At 37.9% G+C, this 24,640-nt stretch overlaps 1 long non-coding RNA gene across 2 annotated transcripts in view; it reads right to left on the bottom strand.

Moving 5' to 3' along the window:
* The window catches only part of LOC116088357, a 196,335-nt gene that overhangs the window by 91,302 nt on the left and 80,393 nt on the right, over positions 1 to 24,640 (bottom strand). For both annotated transcript variants that reach the window (XR_004117866.1, XR_004117865.1), the window contains exon 2: positions 11,888 to 12,068. This is a non-coding gene — a long non-coding RNA (uncharacterized LOC116088357). The remainder of the gene's footprint in view (positions 1 to 11,887; positions 12,069 to 24,640) is intronic.

The raw sequence follows: 24,640 nt of genomic DNA, 5'->3' as shown, positions 1-24,640 counted from the left end.
AAAAAAAAAAAAAAGCGAGGACAAGGCAAGCAGCCCCTTTTATAGTGCGCTGGTCCTACCTGGCTATTGCCAGGTAACTGTGGAGTCCAGACAGAATACCAGGGGCTTGGGGCATTGCCCTGTGTGACTGATGGCCACAGAATTGTGGAGCTGAGGCCTTGTGTCAGGAGCCTCATGTCTGGGAGTATAGCAAACTTCCTTCCATTTCTTGCAGAGGTATCTGCTGGGTCTCCAGGGTTTTAACCTAGTTCAACCAGAGAAATGTCTGCCTTTCACAGTCCCACAGCCTCTCACGAAAAATCTTAAGCCATACTCAGCAGAACCAGGATGATCTGAGACTTACAAGATCTCTGCTTAAATAAGTAAACAAGTACTTAATTAGCAGTTTTTGGTTCTTAGAGCTAATTGGCTATAAAGATAAGGAAAGTGTCCAAGCAGACACAAGTCTTGCAGGGTATTTTGCATACTCTGGGTCCTCCTGGTATTCCTTACTCTATAGAAGATCCTGTCCAACTCCTTCTTCATATAGGTCAACAAAGATCAATGTTTTCCTTCTGTTTCCAGAAGAGGTTGTCTGCTTGTTACATCCCCTACAACAAAATGGTTGTGATAGTTTGCATATGCTCAGCCCAGAGAGTAGCACAATTCGAAGGTATGGCCCTGTTTGAATAGGTGTGGCCTCATTGGAGTTGGTGTGTTGCTGTGGGTATTGGATTTAATCCCATCATCCTACTGCCTGGATGCTAGTCTTCTCCTAGCAGCCTTCAGGAAGATATAGAACCCTCAACTGCACCTGTACCATGCCTGCTTGGACTCTGCCATGTTCATACCTTGATGATACTGGACTGGACCTCTAAACCTGTAAGCCAGCCCCAATGAATTGTTATCCTTTTAAGAGTTGCCTTGGTCATGGTATCTGTTCACATCAGTAAAACCTTAACTAAGACAATGATAATTGTACAAGTCTAGTCCTGATCTCCCACTTATTACTCTCAGAATCTTGAATAGACATTGACATTTTGAGTAAGGACACAGGTGGAATTCTGGAGTAACAAATGACCCACAATTTTATGGATTGCATAGATTTGCTAGTGACACAGTTATATCATGTTTTCAAAATTGGGTATAATCAGTTCCATTCTTGTAAAGCTTAGCAGACACTTCATAAGGAGTAGAAAATGATTGACTTCTAAGTAAGGGTTATATAGATCAGATGGTATGGACTTGTGCTACATTATTTACCAAAATATGTAAATATTTACCTTTTCATGTTATACTTCATATATACATATACAGCAAGAGAACCAGCCATGTAGAATGAAAGGTGAGATTCACTTCCTCTGTAGAGACTTGCAGAGACCTTGGTAAAGTGCACACAAGCCTGTACTAGTCAAGATATTGCCTCAGAGTTATCATCTGCATTGGAAGACAAAGTTAATCTGGATTTCCAGGCTTGATAAACACCTTTCTTCAGGTTATTCTGTCCCCTAACAGAGAGGCACTCAACAGATGTACATGGAAAGTTCTTCATCCCCTTTAGACCAGATGCACCATGAGGAAACAATAGATAACAGTAATATCATGAGGATGCCAGACATTAAGTTGCCACCAAATTGTGTGAAATGCAACAGGATGATTTTTTTGCTGAAATAAAAGAATTAAATAGGATGAAGGGAGCATAACAGGCAAAATGTGCAAGATACAATTGACAATTGCTTGTTATCCCATGAAACAAGAAATTACAACTTTCATTAGGAAAGATCCAAGGTTAGGAGTATCAGACAAGTGTCTTCTGTACTCATAAAAGTGTCTCAACTGACTATTTAAAAATCTCTCAAAACAAATGCCTTATTTTTAAAAGAAGAAAATTTTAGAAGTGAAATAGAAGTTTAAAAAAAAGAAAGTCAAAAGGAATTTCCAAAACTCCAATGTAGTCAATATTGTATCTACTGGTTCTACATATGCAATTTGGACCAAACAAAGAGCAAAGTTATAACTTTAAACTATGTCTGTATGAAATGTTTATTCTTATTATCCATCAATTAATACAGGACAAAATGGCATCATGTAGAGTGGGCCTTAAGTCCATTAATTTGGTTTGGTCTTCCCATATGGTTCATGTCATTATTGCATCAATAGGCTTATCCTTTTGGAAAACCATAATTTTAGCTCAAAGGGTACACATCTGGGTAGTTTTGATGATCACTTTCTTCTTCTTTCATGTGTATAGGACATTCCAGGTATCTATAAGCTAGCTAACTAGACTGCTTTGTATTCTGTAATGCAAGTATATATAGTCTGCAGCAACAGAGTCTTACTGTTAAGTTCTAGAGGGTAGCCAACAGCATTGGCAATTGTCTTGAGGTCTTGGGGATCCTATTGGCCAACAACTCAACAATATATAATCTATTCCTCATACTGGCATTTATATTTGATAACATATGATGTCTAATTGGAGATTTCCCCTTCTAATTATAAGGCAAATCTACTTAAATTATTTTTATGTGTACTTGTATGTATTTTGTGAAGCTTCTATAGAAGTAAGTTTCCATGGGTCTTTAGTGCTAGTTTATCTCTCCTCATATTCTTATCTCTACACTGCACTTCCACTCTCCATCTCTAAAAGATAGATCATTAAAAGTTAGAGAAGAAAAATATTCAGTCAAACTAATTTTTCTGAGTCAATAATATTTCACTGTCAAAGGAGGACACAGTGGAACTGTACATAAAAGCTTATCGTATAGCTAAACCATTAATAACCTTTTCTAATAACTGATGGTTTAGCCACATGGAAAAGGAAGTGAGTGAGATAATGTCTGCCATCCCAGATGAAAAGAGACTTTAATGCAGACACAAAGCTATAAAAAACAAGCAAAATAAATAAAAACAAACTTTTATGACCTAACACTGGTTAAAAAAATGTATTAAAATTCACATCAATAGCAGAACCCACAAAAAAAGAACTGATTGATAAACTAAATCCCAAATTTTAAGACATCTGAAAAATGTCACTTGCCTTTCTATTCTGTAATAAAATACCGAAGGCAATCGGTGTAATAAATGGAAGTTTTTGCTGGCTCAGACTACCAGAAGTTACATGATATACTAAGTCACCATTGTATAACTATGTTGGGGAAGTACATTACAGCAAAATTGTGTGGTAAAAGACACCACTCACTTCCTAAAGACGAGAATGGAAAAGACATCAGATGAAACAGCATCAGATGGAGGTCCTAATATCGTCTTTAGTTACAAACCCTCAATGACACAACTTACTTTCAATAGGTCCCACCTCCTATGTAGAACTTACTTTCAATAGGTCCCACCTCCTATAGTAGAACTATAAGTTGATGATGAAGCTTAAAATCTTCCCAACATTTCTTTAGAGGAAAACCTATATCCAAACCATAACAGGTCATATTAATGATTCTCTCAAGTCTTTGAAGTTTGAAGGTAAGCTACAAACTAGAAAAAAGAAGTTGCTGCCCATCTCTGACCTGAGTTGGTATATAGAAGATATAACTATCAGTCTCCACCAGTGAAGATCCAAATACTTCAGTGTGGAATTGGCAAACCATGCTGAGACATTTAGATAATGAAACAAATGTGCAAGTACCAGATAAGGGCATTACAAGTCATTTAGGAAACTGAGACACTCTGTACTCCAAGACTTTTGCACAATGGAATTCTCTTAAGACCTGGGAGATGTTCCCAATATTATAAAATAAATTAAGCAACATAGAAAGCAAAGTCAGGAATGGTGGTACATTTCTGCTATCATAGAATTAGAAAGGCTAAGATAATGAGATTGATTGTATAAGTTAACTTGGCCTAAATAGTGAAACCATGTTTAGTAAAATAGCAGCAGTTAATTAACAAATAGCCACCAGGAAAGATGAACGAAAACTCAAAATAAGGTATCACTATCTAACAGAGTGTTTAAATCACCAAGCAGAAGCAGTTACAACATCAAATGTTGGTTAAGATGGCAGGAAACTGTCCATCTCCAAATTTGTATTGGGAAAGTAAATCGCAGACTCACTCAAAAAAAACATGTTGGAAATTTTGGAAATTTCTTGTGAAATCTACGATGCAGTTCCCCAGTACAGAGTTGGACTTTGGGTAGTTCATTGGTTGCAGAAACTAAAAAAAATAGTTTGCAAGAATCCTTGTCTAAATTTCTTCTTAAATATTCATATTTATAATAGCTCCAAACTGGGAATAGTTCAGATGTCTTTCAATAGATAAGGAGTTGACTGAATCAGGGTGGTAGAAATGAAAATTTCATGGAACACAGTAAGAAGCATTGAAGCATTTTGTGAAATCTTACCTCTTCCAAAGACTGCTGTAGCCAGCCTTCCATGCACTGATGAGTAATCATAAATTTTTACTTGTGTTATCTAAGTCATCTACTTTACCTTCAGAAATAATCTGATTCCTTGCAAGGCTTACCTGGAAGGTTCTAGTTGGCTTATTGAGTGTCTTAGGGTTTTACTGCTGTGAGCCGATACCATGGCCACTGCAACTTGCAGACAACATTTAATTAGGGCTGGCTTACAGCTTCAGAGTTCAGTACAGTATCATCTATGTGAATATGACAGAGTCCAGGTTGGTTACAGCATGGTGCAAGTGGAGCTGAGTGTTCTGCATCATCATCTGAAGGCAGCTAGGAGAAAACTGGCTTCCAGGCAGCTAGGATGAGGGTCTTAAAGCCCAAGTCCACAGTGGCACACCTATAACAAGGCCACACCTCCAAATAGTGACACTCCCTGGGCTAGGCATATATGAGCCATCACATTCCACTTCCTAGCACCCATAGGCTTGTTCAAACATGAGTCTATGGGGCCATACCTAAACATAGCATAATGTAAAATATATTTAATCCAACTTCAAAAGTCCCTATAGTCTATAACTGTTTCAACAATGTAAAAAATCTAAAGTTTAAAGTCTTTTCTCAGATCCATCCAATTACTTAACTTTAATCCCCGAAGCAAGACAGGAAACCAGCTGGGCAAACCCCTCTCCATCTCCATGGCTGATGTCAAAGCAGCCTTCAGATCTCCAATTCCTTTTATAGCTTTGTTGACTGCAACAAACTTCTTTCTCTTGGGCTGGTTCCACTTCCTGTTAGCAGCTTTCCTTGGCAGATATCCCACAGTTTTGACATCTCTATCATCTTGGGGTCTCCAAGGCAACTTCAACTTTACAGCTTCTTGTTCCAATGTCTGGAATCTATACATGGTCTTCTGGGCTCCTCTAAAAGGCTTGGGTTACTTCATGTCTGTTCTCTGTACCATTCTGGACTCTGGTTGACTACAGTGCATTGTGGCTGATGTTTCTGGTGGTCATCCCATGGTACGGGCTAACATGCTGGGGTTTCTCACTGAAACCAGGCTTCATCCATAGCCTTTTATAGGCTCTCTTTATGGTACCAAGCCTCAACTTCTTTGCATGGCCTCTTCAGTCCTGGGCCCTCAACTGCAACTGAGGCTGCATCATCACCAATGGCCTTCCATGGCCTTTCATAGTGACAAGCCTCATGACCCCTTGATGCCTTCAAAACCAGTACCATCTGGGTGACTCTTACACATTACCAAGTACAGCTGCAGCATGAGGTACAACATTGGCTATTTCTGGAACACAACTTCTTTGTGCTCTCAGAAAACACTGCCCAGAAGATTTCACCTTAGTGATGCTGGTCTCTTCTTAATCACTGCTAATTTCTTAGCTCCAGTATCAATTATCCCAGTAGTCTCCTCCTCTTGACCATAAAGCCAGAGCCAAATGGTTGAAACTTCTGAGTTCTGCTGCTTTCTGGGACTGGAACATGGCACCATTTTACAATTACATTATAACCAGCTTTCTGGTTTCACTTATTCTCTGTCTAAGCTCAGATGACCTGGAACTTGCTTTGTAGATTGAACTTGAACTCAGAGATCTGCATGCCTGTCTCCTGGGATTAAAAGTTTGTACCACCATGCCTGGACTTAAGCTTTTCTTCACCTAGAACTTGCTCTATCCCAGGATGGCCTTCAACTCAGAGTTATGCTTGGCTTTATCTCCTGGGATTAAAGATCCTATGTCTGGATCTAAATTTAGCTGGGTATGATCTTGCCCCAAAGTCCCACCCTCTTAATCTGCTGCTTCCTAAAACACAGGATTTGGCTCCATTTCACTTCCTGGTGCCTCTTTAATACTAGACCCACACATTTTATAATTTTCCTTTCTAACTTTTTTATGCTTGTTCAAAATGTTCTTTATGAGACTTAGCCACAGAGAACAAAGTCTCTGCTGGGCTTTTTTGAGACTTCCTTTGTCAATGCAATTAATATAACCTCTTTACCTTAGACTTGGGTAGACTCTTCAGCCAAAGGCTAAAAGCAGCCACATTCTTCACTAAAGTACTACAAAACAGTCTATTGGCCATATATTAAAATTCTCCACTGAGGGCTGGTGAGATGGCTCAGCGGTTAAGAGCACTGAATGATCTTCCAAAAGTCCAGAGTTCAATTCCCAGCAACCACATGATGGCTCACAACCATCTGTAATGGGAGCCAATGCCCTCTTCTGGTGTGTTTGGAGACAGCTACAATATACTCATATAAATAATAAATAAATAAATCTTTAAAATAATTCTCCACTGAAAGCTCTTGGGCTATATGCACAGTTCAAATCACTCTTAGTAACAAACTCTTCCATATTCCTATTAGGATGGCCCATTAAGCCCCACTTAAAGTATTCCACTACTTTCCAAATCCAATGTCAAGAAATTCACATTCTTCCAAACAAAAGCATGGTCAGGACTATTACAGCAATACCCCAGGCCCTGGTACTACCTATAGTCTTAGTTAGGGTTTCACTGTTGTGAAAAGATTCCATGAAGAAGGCAACTCTTATAAGGACAACATTTAATAAGGGCTGGCTTACAGGTTCAGAGGACTAGTCCATTATCAAAGTGGAGCATGACAGAGTCCAGGCAGGCATGGCACAGGTGGAGCTGAGAGTTCTACATCTTCATCTGAAGGCTGCTAGGAGATGATTGACATCTAGGCAGCTAGGATGAGGGTTTTAAAGCCCAAGTCCACAGGGGCACACCCACTCCAACAAGGCCATTCCTCCAAATAGTGCCATGCCCTTGGCTAGGCATACTCAAACCACCAAGTTTGAGTTTTTTCATTTCATCTTTATCTCAGCTTGGGTTGTTAAGATTTCTGTCTCTTTACTGAATTCTAATTTCAAGTCCTAAACAGTCTTTATCATTTTGTTTGCCCTGTAATAAACAATAGTGTATAGAACAGGAGTATATTCTATGTGGTGTGATCTCATTTGCCTATTGTTATACATTCTTAGCCATCTCTACTTCTTCATTTCCACCATTTAATAAGTCTACTGAATTATCAATATCGGATTCACTCTCTCCTCTCTTAATTTGCAGTTGCCCTCCTCTGCAAAAATTGTATTCTTCAGTGGATATAAAGTCTGTTTCTCTTCTGATGGGTTACTTGGGGTCTTAGAACTGAGAAGGCATCCAGCAAATTTGAAGAAAAGAATGTATGAAAAGGGCAGTCATGCCTCCCATCAGGTTTTATACATAAGGCTAAAAGTTAAGTAAAATAGGAGCTAGAGTGATGACATACTGGCTAGAACTCATCTCTCAAGTTTAAGGGCAATTGCTATTCCAGGGGACTCAATTTTAATTCCTTATAGTCTCATGGCAGGGCAAATGGTGCATCTTTAACATCCATAGGTTTTTAGAACAGAACATTTGACCCTTTCTTATAATGGGAAATGCCAGATAGACAACCAGATTCTCTTAAAAAGATGGCTCCCTGCATAGCTCTGCCACAAATGAAAGAGGCCTAACAGAACTTTGGCAGGAGCCTCTGTCCTGTGTGCCTTCTTTACTCTTTAGTGTTACAGTATGCTTCCTCTGATCTTGCAGTTCAATATATTTTTACTTCTCCCATTGAATCTTATCAGAGTGTTTCCTGATAATTTCCTGCTCTGTTAGTCTTATCCTAAGAGGAGATGAGGAGGAGGAGGAGGAGGAGGAAGAAGAAGAAGAAGAAGAAGAAGAAGAAGAAGAAGAAGAAGAAGAAGAAGAAGAAGAAGAAGAAGAAGAAGAAGAAGAAGAGGAAAGAAGAAGAAGATGGTGATGATCTTGGACCACTTGTTTATCTACTAGTGAGCATAGGAATTATGTAAGCATTAGTTATCTGAAAATTGGAAATTGCTCTGGTAACTTTTTACCTACTTTTTTGAGCATATTTTGACCTATTAAAAACAGAGAGAGAGAGAGAGAGAGAGAGAGAGAGAGAGAGAGAGAGAGAGAGGAAGAAGAAAGAAAGAAAGAAAGGAAGGTAAAAATGTTATCCTTGGAGTCCTTTGAACTTTCCCGAAGAACTAAGTAGAAATCAATTAGATTAAATATTGTGGGTATTACAACGTAATTATTTTATTCCACCATTAATTTAATAATAATCTAGATATGCACTTCCTTTCAACACTGTGAAGAATTTTGAAGTAAAAAATAACATGAGATACATGTGTTTTATAAGTTCACTCCCTGACAAAGTAGCATAGAAAATATATCTTCTTTAAAAAAGCATATATATATATATATATATATATATATATATATATATATATATATATAGTTGGAACATCTTAAAGAGAACTTTAGTATGTCATTGATGGGCATTTGAATAGACTCACATAGTGTGAAGCATCTGCTTTGGATCTGAAACTGTGATTAAAACTGGACATATAAGACTTTATTATTACATACTCAGATTTTCCTAGGTTTTATTTAATTAATTTGATTTTATTTTTGGTTTTAGTGTGCATATAAAGAAGCCAAAGAAGAATATTGGGTGTCATCTTCTATCACTCCACATTAATTCCTTACTCTCACAGATGTATGTTGGCTTGTCCCCTTTTCTAGCTATTGAGTTCACAAGTATCTGTTTGTCTTCATCTGTCAACCTGGAGCTACAGGCAGTAACAATTCTACCTGACTTCTTATGTAAGTACTGAGGGTTTGAACTGATGTCTTCTTCTTAGACATCAAGGACACTTATCATATGAGTTGACTACCTAGCCCAAAAGGAAGACTCTGAACATGGAAACGTTCCAGTAGTAGAATCACAGTTACTACATGCTGACTGTATGTGAGGTCTGAACATAGATTTCTATGTGTCCTGGTTGTTTTTTTTTTTTTTGGTCAGCTTCACACCAGCTAGAGTTATCTGGTAAAAGGAACTTCCACTGAGAAAAATCCTTCATCCTGATTGCCTGTAGGCAAGTTTTGTTGATCTGGGCAAAGTCTACTTGTGTTTGTTGGGAAAGGATGTTGCTACCCCAGGGCAGAGCATCCTAGACTGAACAAGAAGGCAGGATGAGCAAGCCAGTAAGTAGCACTTCTTCCTGGCTTCTGTTTCAGTTACAGCTCCTACTTCTTTATGTGATGTACTGTTGCTTTGGATTGTAAGATGCAATAACCCTTTCCTACACAAATTGCTTTTGGTCATAGTGTTTATCACAGCAACAGAAATCCCAGCTAAATCACTGTGTGAAGACAAATGTGGAGACCAGGGCTTAGTGAACTATTTCTGCAAGGAAGCAGATTACAGATTTTTTTCAGGCTTTGTGAAAGTCACTGAATCCTTTGCCTCAAAACTGAAGCAGTCACAGAAAACAGCCAAATGAACGCATCTCACTACACTTCAAGTCTTTATTTGTTAAATCAAACAGTGGACTAGATTTAGCATAAGTCAGTAGTTAGGCAGCTACTATAACTGCAGATGAGTGTATGGCTACTTTATTTAATCTGTACACTGAAGTTGCCCATTTCCTTACATATTTTGAAAGTATATTCAATATCTTTACTTCTTTCATGACCGAAGAGTAGCATTAGTTAGGCATGAAGTATGACCTCAGGTAACCAAATCACACCTGCAGAGACTTCATCATATCCATATTGCTTGTTTGTAGCTGTGTATATGTTTGAAGGAGAGGGTGGGAGGAATGTATTTGTTCCTGTGTTCTTGTGTGAAGGCCAGAGGTTGACACTGAGGGTGCTGTTCTGTTATTCTCCACCTTAGTTTTAAAAGCCTTCTCTCTCACTGAACCTGGAGTTTGATGACTGACTAGATTAGCTTGTGAGTCCCATGGACCCATGTTTCTCCCAGCTCTCATCCTAAGGGTAGAGCCCCATGCTGTCCTGCCTGGCTGCTCCCTGTAGTCACTATATTCACAGAGTTATCTCCCTGGTACCTATGCCCATTTTTATATTATTTCTCACATCAAGCTGAGAAGAATACTCGAAGAGGTGAAGAGCATAGGGAAAACCTGGGGATTATGGCTTTATTGTTAGTTCATATTCTACTTCCTTATGTATCCTATTTAATTGAAATGTCATTATATCATTTCTCTTCCCTCAGCCAATCCCATGTCCTCACTCATTCCATCTCAATTTCATGGTCTTTTTTCTTTAGTTATCATCACATACAATATTAATAGATATTTCATGAGGGTGTTTTTTTTCTGGGAATTGGATTATGCAACTATGAAGCAAAAGAAGAGCATCAGGCTTCATTAGTAAGTTGTTATGTATTTTACTCTAAATTAAGTGTGTGTGTGTGTGTGTGTGTGTGTATGCGTGTGTGTGTGTGTGTACACACGCACATATAGGGATATACATACACAGATATATATATATATATATATAGGGGTGTTTCTATATACACATATATATATATGGGTGTATATATATGTATATATATAGGTATGGGTGTATGTTTATATATGTGTGTGTATATATAATATATACATACATATATATGTGCATGTGTACATGTGTAGGTATAATCCATACTCATTTAGTGTTACTTGTATGTGTAATTTTTAGTGCTAACAACTTGGTAGCAAATAACCATATAGTGGTTGGTAAGGTCAAAGATCTTAGATGAGAACATACTTTTGCAATTTTTTCAAACCAATATAATTTCTAAGTGCCTTCTAAATATATAACATTATACCCACAGATAAGTGTAGCTCTTACCACTCACCAAAGCAGCTTCTTTCTGCAACAGACTGAGACTATTTCAGATAGACAACTGGCTAAATGTATAGAGTAACTAACCATGGTGTGCATTGCCCCAATAGACATATCTACAACAAAATCACTGTACCTATGATAGCTCAGTAAGTTTCAATGAACTGGGAGCAGAAAGAATGTAAGAGCAACAGGACCAGGGCAACTGTTCTAGAAATAGTGTCTTCTCTGTAGAAAAGGGATGCTACATCCATTAAACATCAACATTATAGTTGTCTAAACAAACATGCACAGTGATTATACCAGCTTATGTGCCAACATAGAGGGGAGCATTGTACCTTACTGTCCCCACCAAGTGCCTAGAAAAAGAGCTATACACAACTAATGACTACTGAGAAAGGATGACTAAATCTTCTCCAGAAATAAGTCCTTAAGTGATTATCCACGTTTCATTAACTTTGGCATATGAAACAATATTTAATTTCTGCAGTCTTTGAAAATGAATATAACCCCTATAATAATGTCCATGGTCACATGTCGTATGTAAGGTAGCACCACAAGGAGGAATAAAACTGCCAATAGAACATTAAAGATTTAAAGGTGGTGTTTACTCAGCATTCTCCAAAGAAACACAGAAAAGGATATTAATAAATATGTTATGAGAACTTTTTATGGGCATTAGATTATGTAATTATGGAGGACAAGTTCTGGAGTCTTCCAGCAGCAAGCAGTGATGTAATTTCCTCAAGATCAAAAGTCCAGAGGATTAGGGAACCTGAAGTTGTACATCCCAACTGATAACAAAGGACACAGAATCTGGAAAGTACTTACATACATCCTGGAGCCTAAGGCCAGAGAAATAAGCATCCACAAGGAGAAGACAGATGTCCTGGATCCAGAAAGAAAGTTTATCTTTCCTCCCTCTCTTCATTCTGTCTGTGTTTCACTAGATACCCAAATGGGTAGGATCTTCCTTCTTCAAGTAATGATTTGGTTGTCTTCTGAGAAGTCTCTAATGGGCACAATTAGAAATAATATGGCATGAGCTATTTGTGAATCTCTTACCCCAAACAAATTGGCACATAACGCTGACAACCACAAGTGGTTTAAATTGAATGAGTAGTGTGGATGATAAGATTGCAGAGGCTTACAGTGTCAAGTTGAAGGAGCCTTTCCTAGTAGAGTCTATGACTAAAACAAAATTCTACTGCCTACTGACTTCACTTCTGACAAAAGAAGAACTTGCCATGGAACACTCAAGAATAAATAGTTACATTTTGCGAATTGGAAAGAGAATACAGTAGGTTACCTTATCTCAGAATATAGCAGGTATTACTAAGAGACACTATTTAAAAGTAGCAAGCAATTTCACAAACTTAGATAAGCAGCTACTCATTGAAATAGAGAAGAAAAATTCACAATAACTTAGCTATGAAATCAGAGTGGATGTCCATCTCCTGAAGAATGAAATGCATAATACACAATGGAATTTACTCAGGCATATGGAATGTAATTATGTCATTTGTGGGGAAATTGATGGAGCTGGAGATCATCATGTTAAGTCAAATAAGCCAGACCCAGAAAGACAAATAATCATGGATTTGGGGAGTCAGATTTAATATGTAGGTTTTTTAATTCATAAAAAATATGGAGAAGGATTTATGGGGAGAGGAAGGGAACGGCTGGAGGAAGAGATGATGAAGGGGAGAGGTAGGTAAATGTGAGCAGCATGTATGTTATACCTGTATAAAAAGGTCAGCACAAAAGTTATTACTTTGTGCAATTAATATGCACCAATAATAGATAATTTGATGAAATATGAAGGCTTCTCTGCTCAACTCATTGCTTATGTGTATATCTTCGTTTAGGAGCTCATTTTGATTTAGCCTTCGGTGGTGTTCTTGACCCTTGGAGGTATCTGCAGACAAGTAGGGAGTGTGTTTTCACTCCCCCAGTGTGCTTTAGAAATGTTGCTTATGTTCAGCCTTCCACCCTATAAACTGGCCTGCTTCTTGCCCATTTACTTTTAATTCTATTCTTCTCCTATTGTGCAAACTACAGACACTGTGGACCACTATTTATTTTGCATCCTTACCCGTAGCATCTTGGCTTCAAATTTAGATCCCTGAGCCATCTAAATTGTTGTGCTAACCAAGTTAAATCCCAGAGCTCAGAGCAGCTACGGGGAAGGCTTCCTACATCCCATCCCGGCGCTGTAATTGAAATTAAAGTAAATTATTCACACAGTGCACATTAACGTTGGCGCAGCTCCTCTGTCTTCTTCCCAAATGACATTATGAGTTATGCCAAACTCAACTCATTTCCATTTTTGATATGTTTAATGAGTGGTAGATGAAGAGAATACTATTGGTGCAGTATAACTTAATTTTAGTTGGGCATTCAGGAAAAACAATGACTCTAAATTCTCTTTTGGACAAGACAGGTAAGTACCCAACTGCAGAATAGAAAGGTAACAAATATATATCTGGTGGATAAGAACCAGAACTCTGGACTCTCTTTCTATTTGTTTTATTCAACAATTTTCTATTGAATAACCTTTGATTAATATTGTCATTAACAGCATAATTATGGCTTACATGTATATATTTGCACTAGTCTAAATTTGAGATGAAGGAAGATTCTAGGAAAAGAGGCTAAAATATAACAAAAGAACTACATCTTGAAATAGTAGTTCTCATAATATTCACAGTTATTATAAATAGATAATGGCTTACGTGCATTAGGGCTCAATATGAACAAAGACAATACTGTCACTACAGCATATATAACTGTTGTTCTTCTCTTCTTTATTTCTCTCTCTCCTCCTCCCTTTCTCTATAATCCAGAGTAGTGAGGGATGAATGGAAATAAACAGACGATCATTTCAAAGGTCATCTCTGAGTGATAGTACTATGTTTCTTTATTTTCTGTTTTACTTCATTTTTTTTTAAATTGAACAGCAAGCAGTGTTGCCTGTTGGGTGATATGTTTGTTCATTTATAATCTACTTATCTGTCATAGGTAATAGATAATAGATGATAGATAAGCCTGTGTGAGAATGTAGAAGGGAACCACTACTTCTCTGTTGGGTGGGAAGTATAGCCACTGTGAAAAATCACAGGGAGGATCCTTTGAACTTGGTAAATAAAATTGTCCTATAACCCATAATTCTTTATAATGGGTATAACACTCCTCAAACTGAACAGTATGTTGAAGGGATAGTCCATGTGCACAAAAGGCATATTCACAAGTATTAGGCTATATATAGATTCAACTTAAGTTCTAATGACCTATTAAGAGGACAGAGAAAAGGTAATATAGATTACAATGGACTTAGCCTGCACGCAGTTACTCGAAGTGTAGTGGTGATTAGTGCAGCCTGGAGTGGCTAAGAGAGTGATAGATGTCTGGGGAGATGTGTGACACTGCTCATAGGATGTAATTTCAGTGTTAAAAGAATGTGTTCAGGAGAGCTATTGTTCAGCATGATGACATTGTCAATGATGATATATTATGTCTTGAAAAATAAGAAGAGTTTCTTACTACGAGTACAGTATATAAGCAAGGCTAGGCCTTTCTTAATTAGCAAAATTCAACTACTCATTAGGTATGTTCAATTCAAAACAGCTTATGTATATACAAATGCAATAATCTGGATTAATATAGAAGTGTTTTTAAGAGACAACATTATGGGTAAAATGAAAATAGTGTTTTAAAATGAGACGATGTCAAGATGGATCAGCAGTTAAGATCCCTTGCTATTCTTTCAGAGGACTCAGGTTTATGTCTCAGCACTCACAAACAAGCATTTGTTTTTCCAGTTGTAGGGAATATGATAGCCTCCTCTGGCCTCTGTGGCCACAAAGCATGCATGCTGTGCACACACAAACATGCAGGCAAAACACTGGTATACATAAGATTAGGATGAAGAATGGATATGAAAAGAGTTGAGCTAAAGTTCTTCATTGCAAATTCAGGGCCAAGAGTATGGGAAAGGAAGCTAACCCGTACTCCAGGGCCTGTTGCTTTTACTCCTCGGAGCAAATGGACATGGCTACTAAGGATTGAAGCCTTAATTAGCCCTGTGGGCTAAATCTCATGTCAGAGAATATTAATGTGTACTTCCAGTCTTTCTAAGAATTTGGTTCCTTCTACCCGTTAGAATATCTTGTTCCCTGCAGCTGGGATTTTTGTCCAACTGCTCCAGGGATCTTTCTTGCCAGAACCAAAGATATTGTGTCTAACTGGGACCCAGATCCCCACAGCCACGAGTGAGGTGAGGTGTTCAGGACTGAGACCTGTGAAGACGGCACAGGTGTCTTCTAAGACTCACCAGTGTTTCATGAAGGCTCTGATCTTTTATTTAGCATTAAGGTTACTGACACCTCCTAGCATGTCTATGTGTCCTGGTTGAAAGCTTTGTAGTGTTCCTGCTTCTTTCTTTGTGTCATTATTTTTTTTTTCTGGTAGTAAAACTTTACAACTTTCCCCTTAAACCAAGAGAATCGCTGAAAATTACATATAGGCTAGCAACAGGGAAAAAAAATTTAAAAATAAAAAGAAGAAAAACTGTCCTTTACACAGAAAGAAAGCAGTCATAATATTGAATTCTACTGTTTAATGAGATATTTAAATTACATATAATCAAGGGGAACCTATTATTTTCAATGATTTGAGGGCTCCCATATGAAAGATGAAATGCAGGAGTCTCAGAAGATATTCTTGCAGCCTGTCTTCCCCTGACTCAGAAAGAGCCTTGGAGAGATCAGTGAATACCAGCTTTCTCTGCTTCCCTCCTATGGACAAGTGGAGGCAATAGTCTGTGTTCTTTTCTCATCAGGATGTCCTTCTTCAAGATCTTTCACCTGACCTTTCTGTAGGTAGATTCAAATGTCAGAAGGACTGTGACCTTCAACAGCCAGGTAGGCTGCAAATCTTCATGTCTGATAAAAATCACCAAAAGGACTGGTCTAGAGAGTGTGGTTCAGTCTTATTTTTCATTTCTTTTATTTTTTTTTCAAAAAATTTAAAAATTATGTTATTTATTTATTACGTATGAGCGTGTGTGCACACACATACATGCATTTGCACAATTACTGCAACATGTGTGTGACAGTCAGAGGGAAACTTGGGGGAGTCAGTTCTCTTCTTCTATCTTATGTGGGTTCTAGAAATGGAACTCAAGTTGCCAGGCTTGGCAAAAGAGTCCTTACCCACAGAACCATCCTATGGGTCCTTGATTTATTTATTTATTTTTCCCCATTTTTATACAGATCCCACTATTTTTGATAGCATTCTCACCGTGGACATACTGCCAGGGACATAGAACTGAGTAGACATTCTGCTAACAGTGGCTGACTTCTAGAGAGCATTCCTCTCCTTGGCAGATGAGGCATTATAAAACATTAAAGTGTACAAAGTGGAGAGGAGAATCTTGGGTTAGAAAGAAGAGCTATTGCCAACTGGATGCTGTGATGGTTAACTTCAGTTGTCAATCTAACACAATATACAATCACCTGAGGGTAAAGTTTCCAAGAGGAGTTGTATAGATTAGGTGGGCATATAAATAAAACAACTGTCTTGAATATGCTCACTGAGGTGGGAAGTTCCACCCATTCTGGGAGAAGCCATGCCCTAAATTTGAGTTCTAAAGGGTAGAGAAAGTGAGCTGCACAATGAGTATGCATGCTTATATTCTTTCTCTTTCTTCCCTGCTCTCCTACCTCCCTCCCCCTCTTTCTCTCTCTCAATGCTTGACTATACATGTGACAAGATGTCTCTGGTTGCTGTCTTGGTTTCCCAGGGGTGATGGACTCCATCCCAGAACTATGAGCTAAACCAAACCCTGTCCCTTCTAAGTTCCTTTTGTCAGGATATTTTATCACATCAACATAAATAAAAGTAGGAAGGATGTGAAGCTTTGAAGTGTATGCTACCAATGTGAAGTGCGTTCTTGAAAAAAAAGTTGTTAACTCAATGTGTATCTATGTCATAAATTTTGCTGACTCTATGTGGAATCTGCTCCTGACAATGTCTGAATACAATATGTCCCACTAGCACTTCTGGTATGTTAGCCAGCAAGTCTCCTGATGTTAGATAGAAGAGGGCCAAGTATATATTCCTTTGGTAAAATGTGCCTGTTAGTCACCTTTCAGCTTCTGTGATCAAACACTATAACCAAAAGTAACTTATGAAGACAAGGAAACAAGAGACTGTTTAAGATCCACAGTTCCAGAGGAGGAGCCAGGATGGTGGGGGGCCCAGAAGGAATTATGTTATTAACAGCAAACACAATGAGAAATCAATCAAATTGGACTTCATGGGGTAAAGCTGTAGGCCCTTAAAGGATGCCCCCACTGGCATGCTTCCTCCAGAAACTCCTCACCATGTCCCCTAACAGCCCCACCAATTGGGACCAAGTGTTCAGACACATGAGCTTATAGAGGACATATCTAATCCAAGACACAGTAATGTGCTAGACCAGGAAATTAGGGAATGTGAGGTCTGGATGGGAAGCAGAGCTACCTGCAGGGTCATCAGATAGGATGAGTGTGGAGGAGAACATATGGCAGGAAAGTAGACTGATTTCACATGGTCAATAGTAATGAGTGTGGTTCTTAGGTATTTCAGCTCACAGATCTGATCTGGGTGTCCCCAGGAAAAAAACTGAGGAGAAAGGAAATGTGGACTGGAGAATTATATGTACATTCTTGTGGGTCTGTCTTCATCTAAGATGTGTTGCATTATTGATGGCAAGGCATAAATATTTATTAACTGCACAGCATATCTTTTCTTCCAAAGAGGACAAAAAAGAAACAAAGAACACCAAAATTGAACGCACAAAACTCAAGGTTCTCTTTTTAAACTGCCACGTGGAAATTTCTCTTGTTTAGAGTGTAGAGAGTAAGCAGGCACTGATGTGGTTGAGGTAGACCACAGACAGGCTCGTCCCAACCCACCAGACTCTTTTCTGTTTCCATTCTATGTGCTTGGCACACATCCATGTCTACCAAAGCCAGTGAATTGCCAGAAAACTATGAATGGGCAGAGGGTCAACTCAGAGCTTAAAAATCACAATCTCATCCGGAAATTGCCTCTTCACACCTACTGAAGTATTATCAGGACTGATGATTATTATAGTGAAAACTTATACAGGGAAAGAGTATATCTAAATCTTTCCTATTTATTAAGCATTCATATCAATTTGTATTTGTGTTCCATAGTTATCTTGAAGTAGTTATTTCAAAGTACTTTAAAAGAAACATTATGGTTTTCTACAAAATCTCTGTGAAATAGTTTAAACACTCTTTTATTGATAAAATGGTACTAATGTTTTTAGTATTGAAGTAATTTCTTGTTTTGTTGTTGCCAGAGATTTATTTAACTAAAGATTTTTCTTTCCTATATTCCTGTCTGAAGATGCCATAGTGAAAACCATTATGCTGGTATATACTAGTACATGCTTACACATGCTTATACATGCTAGTACCTGCTTATGAATGCTAGAACCTGCTTATGCATGCTAGTTCATGCTAGTAAAAGGGGAATAAATTATAAAATGAAGGGAAAAAAGGAATGTACAAAATAACTATGAACAAAGCTCTACAAACCAACTAATCCTTTGTTTGATAATGATTATTTGAGAAAAAATATTTATAATTTTAATGTAATGATCATGCTATCTCTTCTGCCAATACTTCCAATATTCTCCCCTACATTTCTACCCATCCAGACAGCCCCCCCTCTCTGTTGCTGTCTATCTGTCTTCTCTCTCTCTCTCTTTCTTTCTCTCTCTCTCCCTCATACATACACACAGACACACACAAACACACACATACAAATACACACATACATACACACACAGACACACACACAGAGAACACACACACACACACACACACAAACTGAAGGAACTTTCCATAATTCCCTTTACAAAATCACTATTACCCTGTAACTAAAACCCCACACAGACACAATAAGAAAAAGAAAGTTAAGAGAACAATATTTGTTATGCACATAGATTCAAAACTTCTCAATAAAATACCCACAAACTGAATTCAAAAAGATTTTCCACTATGGTTAAGTTGTCTTCATTATAGAGGGCAGTGACACTGGATCTTAAAGACACTGCACAGTACACTTAAAGACACAGCACACTGAACTCAGACACTGCATTCAAAGATGCCACACACTGCATATAAAGACACTAGACACTGCACTTAAGGACACTGCACACTATACTTACCAAGATTACATTGTTTCTCATATGTTAGAAGAACATTTAAAAATGAATTAATACTCTGAATCATATGCAGTCTACAAATTTACATGGCTCCAAAACTTTAATCACTGGGCTTTGTTTGTTCATTCACGTTGTTTACTTTATTTATATTAATTTTTGTGATTTTTACATATGAACAAGTTGCACACTGGCTACTTTCACCTCTTGCCCACTCTCTGATATTAATCATTTATGTTTGAATCAGGGTCTCCTACATTTCCCAATCTAGCTCTATTACATGAACTTCCTGTCTTTGTCTCTGGATTTCTGAGGTTCAGGGGTGTGCACTGCATCCCATGGAGAAGAACATTCTAACCAACATTGGCCTGAATTTCCACAAGGATATAGGCACTGTGCATCCATTCACTGTTCTGGCTCTACAGCCTGGCGACCAGTAGGCATATAGGTATGTGAGCACCCATATGTCTTAGTCAGCGTTTCTAGCCCTGCACAAACACCAAGAAGCAAGTTGGAGAGAAAAGGGTTTATTCAACTTACACTTCCACATGACTGTTCATCACCAAAGGAAGTCAGGACTGGACCTCATACAAGGCAGTAACCTAGAGGCAGGAGCTGATGCAGAGGACATGGAGGAATGCTGCTTATTGGATTGCTTTCCCTGGCTTGCTCAGCTTGCTTTCTTATAGAACCCAGGACAACCTGCACAGGGATGGCACCATCTACAATGGGCCCTCCCACCCTTGATCACTAATTGAGAAAATGCCTTACAGCTGCATCTCATGGAGGCATTTCCTGAACAGACACTCCTTTCTCTGTGATAACTCCAGCTTGTGTCAAGTGGACACACAAAACCAGGCAGTACAGCACAGAATAATTGTGAGAGGAATGTTTGAATTTGGTTTCTGTCCTCCAGTCACCCATTGGGATTTGGGCTTAATCCCCACTTTTGTGCAGTTGGGAGGTGGCAGAAACTTTGCTGGTGCGTCTGATAGAAGGTACATAATGCATCAGGGCAGTCACTTAGGAAGTGTGGAGACCCCCCATCTCCCTCAGATTTCCTTTTCGTTGATATACATGTTTCCACACACATGAGATCTCCTTGTGGTATGCTGCCTTCCATTGTCTTTACCAGAAGACAAATCAATATCTTATTAGACTAAATGCTGAGCCCCCAAACCCATGAGCTAAAATAAACCAGCCCATGTCAGGTATCTCATTATAGTTATCATCAACTAGTATAGATGCCCAAGCAAGTGAATTCATTAATGTTGATAAAATTATTCTCCTTATAGCAAATAAATGTAAATGTTTTAAATACTAGGAATTAGTGTTGAATATCTTAATTAGTGATTGGTTAATGTTTTCAAGAGATGGTCATCTTTTACTACAGAAATCATTTCATCAGACTCTTAACTTTGTAGAAAATATATTCTGCAAGATGTCATAATCCCTCAAGTCTAAGATATATGATTAAAATTTTGCCTAATGCTTTCTAAATTTACTTCGTCAAATCTGTGAAAATTTAGAAAAAAAATTATTGAGATGTTCTTCCCGGTTGCAAATAGACATTCTAGGTAAAATAAATCACAGTTGCACATCTACACATTTTCAAATTGATCATCCATATTCTTTTTTAGTAGTGACATCCCATAGAATTTATCTTACCATCATAACATTTAAAGTTGATTTGAAATCAGTTTAAAAGCTTAGTTATGCTTTCATGCTTTGGCAAAAGTTCTTGTTAGTTAATTGTGGGGAGAATCATTCCACTTGTTTTAGAGTTGATGAAAGGAAGGACCTGAGCTTTGCAGGTGTCTACTGGCAAGGGCTAGGTATCACTCTCATTGGCCACTCTGACTTGAAATATTATATAAACTTGGCCATGACAGAAGCCTCTGATGCTCACAAATCCTAAAATCTCTGTTAAGAAGAAAAATATAATTTATTTATATTTATAAAGATATAAAGTAACTATAAAATGAATTATAAACAAGCACAATAGTTTTAATTACTCTTACCTGAGACAACTACTCCATGGCTCCACATTAAAATATATTCTATAATAGCGGCTGGTTTCCATGGGGATACAAGACTAGTAATGTTTTTTATTTTTTTCAAAAATACATTCAGTACTTGCACAGTTACCTTTGTAAAGGTAATTCTGTTTTTAACTAATGGTTTTCAGTAACTGTATTTGTAAGTATAACTAAAGGAATGTTTCGGTGTGCTGTCACATATTTTGTGCCAAAGTGCAAAAAAATTATTTATATCAAATTAAAATTTAGTAAACCAGGTTGATTTTACAAGCTAAGAATCTCTTGTTCTTTTTGTGTTGAAAGGCTTTTTTTTTTATTTTTTTGATCAGAAATATGTTACAAGTAATTATTTTGCAAAAACTTGTATATAAAATGAATTTCTCACTGTCCCTGATCACACAGCCTGTCTAACTCAGAGGAGTCTTACAAATAGCCACCCACCTTTGGTTTGGAAAAAGGTAATGATTTATTCTAAGCACGAGGCAGAAAATATACTTAATTTATTCATTGCACAGCCTATGCACCACCTCAGGGTGGGGTGGGGGTGCTAGAAAAACACTGTGAGCTAATAAATTATTTCTCCTTGTTTGGAAGCCTGTCACTGTGGTGAACCGCTAGTAAAGCTTACAAATGACTTTTATTCTGGAAATGTTGATTTAAACACACACACACACACACACACACACATATGTGCTCACACATACACACGTACACACACAAAATGGGCTTAAGCCTGCCTGTGTTTCCATATACGTTTCAATAATAAATAATAAATGTATAATTAATTAAGTTCCATATAGGAAATGAGGACCAATAAATAGATATAAACATCATCTAAAATTTCTATGATTTTTTTCCTTTTTGCCACATGTGAAAAATTGTTTTCCCCATGTCTAGACCCTCCTCGTGTGAGTCTTCTCTGCAAATGTCAGCATTTGAATAAACTTCCAGCCCCACTACTTCAAAGACTTAAACAGTTGATATAATCCAGATAATTCATGTAAAAATACACAATTTAGAACAAATCTCTTTTTATTGCCTTTGGGAGACCCTTATTTCTTTTTTATTGACCCAAATTACCCCCCACATTAGCTCTCTCTAGAGCACCAATTCAAAAATAAATATTGACCCAACACTTTGTTTTACGTTATGTTGACTTGGCAATGTACAGCCAATAACAGCCACTCTGGAGCCTCTGAACACTCAATTTAACCCTGGAAATTTGCATTTATAATTGAGGGTTACGTTTAGCTGATTAACAGTATAGAGAAACACTCTGAAGATTACCAGTAAATTCCACTTATTTTGTAAAATAAACCCTAAGTAAGACACTGGTAGAATTTCCAACTCCTCAGGATGGTGTGGATTAACAGGACTCGACATGTGTATTCCTAAACTATTCTTTTTTCTAAAATTGTATAAACATCAAGGCATCAAGACAGACCAAAATTCTCAAGTAGCAAACAGCAAAACCATGTAAAAAAGAGGAGACAGATTCTGAGTCTGCTGAGGACCCCAAGGACAAATAGCTTAAATCTATTTTTATTTAAGTTGAAGAAAAAAAGGATATAAAGCAAAGGGCAGGTCATTCTAAGCTCAGGAGTAAAAGGGGACCGTTAAGAAATTGTTTCCTTTAATTTTTAAAGTACCATAAAATTTAGAATAAGTCCTTCATTGTAAAAGACTACCCCCAAAATAAAATTTATACAATCAATAATCAGATATTTTATTTAAATTTTACATAAGTAAAATTAATATCCTTTTTTTATTGCTACAGAGAGCCTCAAAGGTTTTCATTAAAATAAGATTGGGGGTGGGGGAAGCTCACTCTCACATTTGCTTTTACAGAAGTGTCACTGGATCTGAAGTGATGAATGGAACCATTGTTGTTGAACATTTTTGGGTTATCATAGATTCTGAAGGAAGAAATAAGTTAAAGTTTGCCTTTGGAGGAAGCAGCATGATTTCTGGAAGTGGCTGTCAATCACAGTTGCTTCAGGGAGACATTTGGAGAGCAGAGAGCCACGCCCAGTGGCTGTCAATTATTCAGCATGCCTTTTTGAGCTTACAGTAAGTCCATATTCCATTCAGGGTGCTCAGTGCTGGGGATGATCTGAGGACAACTACAGCCTTTATTTCTCTACAGCTTTCCTGTCTTCCAGAAAGAATTTTAGAAGGCACAGAGATCTAAAATGCACTAATCATGGAAAATTTCTAGAAATTTCCTGGGAAAAAAATGTAAAATGGGTTTAACGTGTTAACACTACAATGTTGTTTACACAGACAGGAATAAAATTGCCACCTGGTAAAAGACATCAGTGCTCCTATGTTCATCTAGCAATCTTTGAAATAGCCAAGATAGGAAACACAACTAAGTACGGCTTAGCAGATCCATGAGTAAAATATGTGGTACCAGATAATGAATGGAATATTATTCAGCCTCAAAAAAGTAACTAATCCTGCCATTTATTGTAATGTGACTAGACCCAGAGAGTATGGTAGTATTTAAATGAATAAGAGAAGAAAACGCATTGTGTGCTCTCACTTGTGTATGAAATACAGCATCCAGCAATTAAGTGTAAGCATTTGCCTGGAGAATAAAGCAGTGGTCACTGAGGCAAAGAGAAAATGGGAATGTGTAGGTATAAAGATAAGACATAACAGAGGGGCGGGATTAAGAAGCCTAAAGATCTGCTGGACTGTGGGCCACATCCACGTTATACTTAGGATTTTTCTAAAGGTTTATACAGCTGCCCTTGCCAAAGTGGTGATGGGTGAGCCTGTGAAATGAGAGGTATTTCTCGCCATGGTAGCTGTTTTACTATGCTTCTGTATCTCCTATCACTCCCACTTAGCATCTTAAAGAAATAAATTGTATCTATGTTTTAAAGAAAAGGTGTTTGTAATACTTCACATTTCCCCTACTTTATCTACAAACAAACAAATTCTTTTGAACCTACAAACAGAGATTTGACCCTTAAAGGAGCAGAGAACAGCCTTCATGGCTGACCATTAGGCTCTGACTCTTGGAAGCAGCCAGTGGAGGGGCAGCTGCATCTAGGCTGGAAGAACAGAAATGGCCAAACCCACTTATCTTGCCAAACGACCCCAAGCCAATTTCAATGCCCTACTATGCAGCCCTGAGTCTTGCATCCCTCGTGAACTGAGCAAAGAGCTGCTGTGCGTGCCTGCCCAACTGCTCTGTCCTCTAGAGTCCTTGGTGCCCTCTCATAAGCCAGCAGCTGTCCTCTTGATGCAAACAGAGTCAACACAGTGTTCATAACACAGTCTGGATGAAGTAGACTT

Source organism: Mastomys coucha, unplaced genomic scaffold, assembly GCF_008632895.1.
Source record: "Mastomys coucha isolate ucsf_1 unplaced genomic scaffold, UCSF_Mcou_1 pScaffold14, whole genome shotgun sequence".
NCBI classification, from domain to species: Eukaryota; Metazoa; Chordata; class Mammalia; order Rodentia; family Muridae; genus Mastomys; species Mastomys coucha.
This window is presented reverse-complemented; position numbering and strand designations above follow the sequence as displayed.